The following is an 8,441-nucleotide window of genomic DNA, read 5'->3' on the forward strand; positions in this document are numbered from 1 at the left end:
AAACAATCGGAACAGCTCGCAAATCTCGATGATTTCGTCGATTTTGACGAAAACTATCCGCCATTTCCCTCCCGTTTGAGATAATTCGACATTTGAGCGCTCTTTTTACTCCATTTAACGTCAAGAACGTAATACACGCCAGTTTCAGAATCGAAACAAGCGGAACAGCTCGCAAATCTCGATGATTTCGTCGATTTTGAAGAAAACTAACCGTAATTTCCCTCCCGTATTAGATATTTCGACGCTTAAGCGCTCTGTTTACTCCATTAAACGTGCAGAATGTAATACGCGCCAGTTTCAGCTTCGAAACAATCGGAACAGCTCGCAAATCTCGATGATTTCGTCGATTTTGACGAAAACTATCCGCCGTTTCCCTCCCGTTTGAGATAATTCGACATTTGAGCGCTCTTTTTACTCCATTTAACGTCAAGAACGTAATACACGCCAGTTTCAGAATCGAAACAAGCGGAACAGCTCGCAAATCTCGATGATTTTGTCGATTTTGACGAAAACTATCCGCCATTTCCTTCCCGTTTGAGATATTTCGACGTTTAAGCGCCCTTTTTACTCCATTTAACGTGCAGAATGTAATACACGCCAGATTCAGCCTCGAAACAAGCTTGACATCTCGCAAATCTCGATGATTTCGTCGATTTTGAAGAAAACTAACCGTAATTTCCGTCCCGTATGAGATATTTCGACGTTTAAGCGCACTTTTTACTCCATTTAACGTGCAGAATGTAATACACGCCAGTATCAGAATCGAAACAAGCGGAACAGCTCGCAAATCTCGATGATTTCGTCGATTTTGAAGAAAACTAACAGTCACTTCCTTCCCGTTTCAGATATTTCGACGTTTAAGCGCCCTTTTTACTCCATTTAACGTGCAGAATGTAATACACGCCAGTTTCAGAATCGAAACAAGCGGAACAGCTCGCAAATCTCGATGATTTCGTCGATTTTGAAGAAAACTAACAGTCACTTCCTTCCCGTTTGAGATATTTCGACGTTTAAGCGCCCTTTTTACTCCATATAACGTGCAGAATGTAATACACGCCAGTTTCAGCTTCGAAACAATCGGAACAGCTCGCAAATCTCGATGATTTCGTCGATTTTGACGAAAACTATCCGCCATTTCCCTCCCGTTTGAGATAATTCGACATTTGAGCGCTCTTTTTACTCCATTTAACGTCAAGAACGTAATACACGCCAGTTTCAGAATCGAAACAAGCGGAACAGCTCGCAAATCTCGATGATTTCGTCGATTTTGAAGAAAACTAACAGTCACTTCCTTCCCGTTTCAGATATTTCGACGTTTAAGCGCCCTTTTTACTCCATTTAACGTGCAGAATGTAATACACGCCAGTTTCAGAATCGAAACAAGCGGAGCAGCTCGCAAATCTCGATGATTTCGTCGATTTTGACGAAAACTATCCGCCATTTCCTTCCCGTTTGAGATATTTCGACGTTTAAGCGCCCTTTTTACTCCATATAACGTGCAGAATGTAATACACGCCAGTTTCAGAATCGAAACAAGCGGAACAGCTCGCAAATCTCGATGATTTCGTCGATTTTGAAGAAAACTAACCGTAATTTCCGTCCCGTATGAGATATTTCGACGTTTAAGCGCTCTTTTTACTCCATTAAACGTGCAGAATCTAATGCACGCCAGATTCAGCCTCGAAACAAGCTTGACATATCGCAAATCTCGATGATTTCGTCGATTTTGAAGAAAACTAACTGTAATTTCCGTCCCGTATGAGATATTTCGACGTTTAAGCGCCCTTTTTACTCCATTTAACGTGCAGAATGTAATACGCGCCAGTTTCAGCTTCGAAACAATCGGAACAGCTCGCAAATCTCGATGATTTCGTCGATTTTGACGAAAACTATCCGCCATTTCCCTCCCGTTTGAGATAATTCGACATTTGAGCGCTCTTTTTACTCCATTTAACGTCAAGAACGTAATACACGCCAGTTTCAGAATCGAAACAAGCGGAACAGCTCGCAAATCTCGATGATTTCGTCGATTTTGAAGAAAACTAACCGTAATTTCGCTCCCGTATTAGATATTTCGACGCTTAAGCGCTCTGTTTACTCCATTAAACGTGCAGAATGTAATACGCGCCAGTTTCAGCTTCGAAACAATCGGAACAGCTCGCAAATCTCGATGATTTCGTCGATTTTGACGAAAACTATCCGCCGTTTCCCTCCCGTTTGAGATAATTCGACATTTGAGCGCTCTTTTTACTCCATTTAACGTCAAGAACGTAATACACGCCAGTTTCAGAATCGAAACAAGCGGAACAGCTCGCAAATCTCGATGATTTTGTCGATTTTGACGAAAACTATCCGCCATTTCCTTCCCGTTTGAGATATTTCGACGTTTAAGCGCCCTTTTTACTCCATTTAACGTGCAGAATGTAATACACGCCAGATTCAGCCTCAAAACAAGCTTGACATCTCGCAAATCTCGATGATTTCGTCGATTTTGAAGAAAACTAACCGTAATTTCCGTCCCGTATGAGATATTTCGACGTTTAAGCGCCCTTTTTACTCCATTTAACGTGCAGAATGTAATACACGCCAGTTTCAGAATCGAAACAAGCGGAACAGCTCGCAAATCTCGATGATTTCGTCGATTTTGACGAAAACTATCCGCCATTTCCTTCCCGTTTGAGATATTTCGACGTTTAAGCGCCCTTTTTACTCCATATAACGTGCAGAATGTAATACACGCCAGTTTCAGAATCGAAACAAGCGGAACAGCTCGCAAATCTCGATGATTTCGTCGATTTTGAAGAAAACTAACCGTAATTTCCGTCCCGTATGAGATATTTCGACGTTTAAGCGCTCTTTTTACTCCATTTAACGTGCAGAATGTAATACGCGCCAGTTTCAGCTTCGAAACAATCGGAACAGCTCGCAAATCTCGATGATTTCGTCGATTTTGACGAAAACTATCCGCCATTTCCCTCCCGTTTGAGATAATTCGACATTTGAACGCTCTTTTTACTCCATTTAACGTCAAGAACGTAATACACGCCAGTTTCAGAATCGAAACAAGCGGAACAGCTCGCAAATCTCGATGATTTCGTCGATTTTGACGAAAACTATCCGCCATTTCCTTCCCGTTTGAGATATTTCGACGTTTAAGCGCCCTTTTTACTCCATATAACGTGCAGAATGTAATACACGCCAGTTTCAGAGTCGAAACAAGCGGAACAGCTCGCAAATCTCGATGATTTCGTCGATTTTGAAGAAAACTAACCGTAATTTCCGTCCCGTATGAGATATTTCGACGTTTAAGCGCTCTTTTTACTCCATTAAACGTGCAGAATGTAATGCACGCCAGATTCAGCCTCGAAACAAGCTTGACATATCGCAAATCTCGATGATTTCGTCGATTTTGAAGAAAACTAACCGTAATTTCCGTCCCGTATGAGATATTTCGACGTTTAAGCGCCCTTTTTACTCCATTTAACGTGCAGAATGTAATACACGCCAGTTTCAGAATCGAAACAAGCGGAACAGCTCGCAAATCTCGATGATTTCGTCGATTTTGAAGAAAACTAACCGTAATTTCCGTCCCGTATGAGATATTTCGACGTTTAAGCGCTCTTTTTACTCCATTAAACGTGCAGAATGTAATACACGCCAGTTTCAGAATCGAAACAAGCGGAACAGCTCGCAAATCTCGATGATTTCGTCGATTTTGAAGAAAACTAACCGTAATTTCCGTCCCGTATGAGATATTTCGACGTTTAAGCGCTCTTTATACTCCATTTAACGTGCAGAATGTAATACACGCCAGTTTCAGAATCGAAACAAGCGGAACAGCTCGCAAATCTCGATGATTTCGTCGATTTTGACGAAAACTAACCGTAATTTCCGTCCCGTATGAGATATTTCGACGTTTAAGCGCCCTTTTTACTCCATTTAACGTGCAGAATGTTATACACGCCAGTTTCAGAATCGAAACAAGCGGAACAGCTCGCAAATCTCGATGATTTCGTCGATTTTGACGAAAACTATCCGCCATTTCCTTCCCGTTTGAGATATTTCGACGTTTAAGCGCCCTTTTTACTCCATATAACGTGCAGAATGTAATGCACGCCATATTCAGCCCCGAAACAAGCTTGACATCTCGCAAATCTCGATGATTTCGTCGATTTTGAAGAAAACTATCCGCCATTTCCTTCCCGTTTGAGATATTTCGACGTTTAAGCGCCCTTTTTACTCCATTTAACGTGCAGAATGTAATACACGCCAGTTTCAGAATCAAAACAAGCGGAACAGCTCGCAAATCTCGATGATTTCGTCGATTTTGAAGAAAACTAACCGTAATTTCCGTCCCGTCTGAGATATTTCGACGTTTAAGCGCCCTTTTTACTCCATTTAACGTGCAGAATGTAACACACGCCAGTTTCAGAATCGAAACAAGCGGAACAGCTCGCAAATCTCGATGATTTCGTCGATTTTGACGAAAACTATCCGCCATTTCCTTCCCGTATGAGATATTTCGACGTTTAAGCGCCCTTTTTACTCCATTTAACGTGCAGAATGTAATACACGCCAGTTTCAGAATCGAAACAAGCGGAACAGCTCGCAAATCTCGATGATTTCGTCGATTTTGACGAAAACTATCCGCCATTTCCTTCCCGTTTGAGATATTTCGACGTTTAAGCGCCCTTTTTACTCCATATAACGTGCAGAATGTAATACACGCCAGTTTCAGCCTCGAAACACGCTTGACAGCTCGCAAATCTCGATGATTTCGTCGATTTTGAAGAAAACTAACCGTAATTTCCTTCCCGTATTAGATATTTCGACGCTTAAGCGCTCTGTTTACTCCATTAAACGTGCAGAATGTAATACGCGCCAGTTTCAGCTTCGAAACAATCGGAACAGCTCGCAAATCTCGATGATTTCGTCGATTTTGACGAAAACTATCCGCCATTTCCCTCCCGTTTGAGATATTTCGACGTTTAAGCGCCCTTTTTACTCCATTTAACGTGCAGAATGTAATACACGCCAGATTCAGCCTCGAAACAAGCTTGACATCTCGCAAATCTCGATGATTTCGTCGATTTTGAAGAAAACTAACCGTAATTTCCGTCCCGTATGAGATATTTCGACGTTTAAGCGCCCTTTTTACTCCATTTAACGTGCAGAATGTAATACACGCCAGTTTCAGAATCGAAACAAGCGGAACAGCTCGCAAATCTCGATGATTTCGTCGATTTTGAAGAAAACTAACAGTCACTTCCTTCCCGTTTCAGATATTTCGACGTTTAAGCGCCCTTTTTACTCCATTTAACGTGCAGAATGTAATACACGCCAGTTTCAGAATCGAAACAAGCGGAGCAGCTCGCAAATCTCGATGATTTCGTCGATTTTGACGAAAACTATCCGCCATTTCCTTCCCGTTTGAGATATTTCGACGTTTAAGCGCCCTTTTTACTCCATATAACGTGCAGAATGTAATACACGCCAGTTTCAGAATCGAAACAAGCGGAACAGCTCGCAAATCTCGATGATTTCGTCGATTTTGAAGAAAACTAACCGTAATTTCCGTCCCGTATGAGATATTTCGACGTTTAAGCGCTCTTTTTACTCCATTAAACGTGCAGAATGTAATGCACGCCAGATTCAGCCTCGAAACAAGCTTGACATATCGCAAATCTCGATGATTTCGTCGATTTTGAAGAAAACTAACTGTAATTTCCGTCCCGTATGAGATATTTCGACGTTTAAGCGCCCTTTTTACTCCATTTAACGTGCAGAATGTAATACGCGCCAGTTTCAGCTTCGAAACAATCGGAACAGCTCGCAAATCTCGATGATTTCGTCGATTTTGACGAAAACTATCCGCCATTTCCCTCCCGTTTGAGATAATTCGACATTTGAGCGCTCTTTTTACTCCATTTAACGTCAAGAACGTAATACACGCCAGTTTCAGAATCGAAACAAGCGGAACAGCTCGCAAATCTCGATGATTTCGTCGATTTTGAAGAAAACTAACCGTAATTTCCCTCCCGTATTAGATATTTCGACGTTTAAGCGCCCTTTTTACTCCATATAACGTGCAGAATGTAATACACGCCAGTTTCAGCCTCGAAACACGCTTGACAGCTCGCAAATCTCGATGATTTCGTCGATTTTGACGAAAACTATCCGCCATTTCCCTCCCGTTTGAGATAATTCGACATTTGAGCGCTCTTTTTACTCCATTTAACGTCAAGAACGTAATACACGCCAGTTTCAGAATCGAAACAAGCGGAACAGCTCGCAAATCTCGATGATTTTGTCGATTTTGACGAAAACTATCCGCCATTTCCTTCCCGTTTGAGATATTTCGACGTTTAAGCGCCCTTTTTACTCCATTTAACGTGCAGAATGTAATACACGCCAGATTCAGCCTCGAAACAAGCTTGACATCTCGCAAATCTCGATGATTTCGTCGATTTTGAAGAAAACTAACCGTAATTTCCGTCCCGTATGAGATATTTCGACGTTTAAGCGCACTTTTTACTCCATTTAACGTGCAGAATGTAATACACGCCAGTTTCAGAATCGAAACAAGCGGAACAGCTCGCAAATCTCGATGATTTCGTCGATTTTGAAGAAAACTAACAGTCACTTCCTTCCCGTTTCAGATATTTCGACGTTTAAGCGCCCTTTTTACTCCATTTAACGTGCAGAATGTAATACACGCCAGTTTCAGAATCGAAACAAGCGGAACAGCTCGCAAATCTCGATGATTTCGTCGATTTTGACGAAAACTATCCGCCATTTCCTTCCCGTTTGAGATATTTCGACGTTTAAGCGCCCTTTTTACTCCATATAACGTGCAGAATGTAATACACGCCAGTTTCAGAATCGAAACAAGCGGAACAGCTCGCAAATCTCGATGATTTCGTCGATTTTGAAGAAAACTAACCGTAATTTCCGTCCCGTATGAGATATTTCGACGTTTAAGCGCTCTTTTTACTCCATTTAACGTGCAGAATGTAATACGCGCCAGTTTCAGCTTCGAAACAATCGGAACAGCTCGCAAATCTCGATGATTTCGTCGATTTTGACGAAAACTATCCGCCATTTCCCTCCCGTTTGAGATAATTCGACATTTGAGCGCTCTTTTTACTCCATTTAACGTCAAGAACGTAATACACGCCAGTTTCAGAATCGAAACAAGCGGAACAGCTCGCAAATCTCGATGATTTCGTCGATTTTGAAGAAAACTAACCGTAATTTCCGTCCCGTATGAGATATTTCGACGTTTAAGCGCTCTTTTTACTCCATTAAACGTGCAGAATGTAATGCACGCCAGATTCAGCCTCGAAACAAGCTTGACATATCGCAAATCTCGATGATTTCGTCGATTTTGAAGAAAACTAACCGTAATTTCCTTCCCGTATTAGATATTTCGACGCTTAAGCGCTCTGTTTACTCCATTAAACGTGCAGAATGTAATACGCGCCAGTTTCAGCTTCGAAACAATCGGAACAGCTCGCAAATCTCGATGATTTCGTCGATTTTGACGAAAACTATCCGCCATTTCCCTCCCGTTTGAGATAATTCGACATTTGAGCGCTCTTTTTACTCCATTTAACGTCAAGAACGTAATACACGCCAGTTTCAGAATCGAAACAAGCGGAACAGCTCGCAAATCTCGATGATTTCGTCGATTTTGAAGAAAACTAACCGTAATTTCCTTCCCGTATGAGATATTTCGACGTTTAAGCGCTCTTTATACTCCATTTAACGTGCAGAATGTAATACACGCCAGTTTCAGAATCGAAACAAGCGGAACAGCTCGCAAATCTCGATGATTTCGTCGATTTTGACGAAAACTAACCGTAATTTCCGTCCCGTATGAGATATTTCGACGTTTAAGCGCCCTTTTTACTCCATTTAACGTGCAGAATGTAATACACGCCAGTTTCAGAATCGAAACAAGCGGAACAGCTCGCAAATCTCGATGATTTCGTCGATTTTGACGAAAACTATCCGCCATTTCCTTCCCGTTTGAGATATTTCGACGTTTAAGCGCCCTTTTTACTCCATATAACGTGCAGAATGTAATGCACGCCATATTCAGCCTCGAAACAAGCTTGACATCTCGCAAATCTCGATGATTTCGTCGATTTTGAAGAAAACTATCCGCCATTTCCTTCCCGTTTGAGATATTTCGACGTTTAAGCGCCCTTTTTACTCCATTTAACGTGCAGAATGTAATACACGCCAGTTTCAGAATCGAAACAAGCGGAACAGCTCGCAAATCTCGATGATTTCGTCGATTTTGAAGATAACTAACCGTAATTTCCGTCCCGTCTGAGATATTTCGACGTTTAAGCGCCCTTTTTACTCCATTTAACGTGCAGAATGTAATACACGCCAGAATCAGCCTCGAAACAAGCTTGACATCTCGCAAATCT

Source organism: Bombus flavifrons, chromosome 8 (genome assembly GCF_040668555.2).
Source record: "Bombus flavifrons isolate JBK064 chromosome 8, iyBomFlav1_principal, whole genome shotgun sequence".
Classification (NCBI taxonomy): domain Eukaryota; kingdom Metazoa; phylum Arthropoda; class Insecta; order Hymenoptera; family Apidae; genus Bombus; species Bombus flavifrons.